Source organism: Clinocottus analis, unplaced genomic scaffold (assembly GCF_023055335.1).
Source record: "Clinocottus analis isolate CAN_PGR_092001 unplaced genomic scaffold, fCliAna1.0.p SCAF_23, whole genome shotgun sequence".
Taxonomy (NCBI): domain Eukaryota; kingdom Metazoa; phylum Chordata; class Actinopteri; order Perciformes; family Cottidae; genus Clinocottus; species Clinocottus analis.
The window spans coordinates 811,574-812,500 of record NW_027175965.1 but is presented as its reverse complement, the minus strand read 5'-3'; positions in this window follow the sequence as shown (position 1 = coordinate 812,500).

The window sequence follows — 927 nt, the reverse complement described above, 5'->3', positions numbered from 1 at the left end:
ATGCTGTCGTCCTACCGAACATTCACGTTGTCTTCTTGAAGTCAATAATCCTATTAGCAAATCATTTAACGAGTAACTGCACGTGATAATTCTGCTAGAATCTTCCCGGCCAGCATACATTATGCCAAACGTGCAATCGTGGAGTTGTTGGGCAGCAAACGTCTGAAGGAGGTGTGGCCTGGTTGTTTTGTGGTTTGTGTCACAGTTGAGGGGATGCGGTCTGACCACCACTCAGTGTAAAATAGTCAACAATTTTACACAATATGGTATACGTGTTGGAAAAGTCAAATCTATTCTATGCCCATGACATCCGTGATCTTATGTACAGTGCAACAACTACAAAAAGTTCACTTCCTCTCCATTATTTGTGATGTCTTCATAGTAGTTTTGAAACCAATTAAAAGCATGTGTTTTAATTATGAATAAATTGTCTGAATCCAAGGTTTTGTGTATGGTATTTTTTTCTGTTTTATAGTTGAAATACTTAAATACATTGCTTAAATATATTAAGCAGTAAAGTATCAAATTTTAAAGTATACGTATACAATAAGTATTATTGCTCTACACGTGCAATGTAAATACAAAATACTACTTGCTACTACAACTACAAGAAACATAGTCTACATCTGAAGAACACAAAGTATTTGTTTTGACAGTGAAAACCTCAACCCCATCGAGCAGCTTCAACCAGCGTGTCCTCAAATCTCAAGGAGAACAAACACAGAACAAATCTCCTGTCTCTCGTTCAACTGGTTGGTCTATTTCCTCTTTTGCATTTTGGGAGCTCAAAAAAAAACCAAAGTGAACAAAATTTAAATTCTCCGAGCGGCAGTGCGGCAAGTATCCAGAGTTACAAGCAGCGTCTAAGAGAAAAGTGTGGCTTCTGTGACGGAGACGTGTCAGCCCCCTTGTATTGAGAATGAAAAA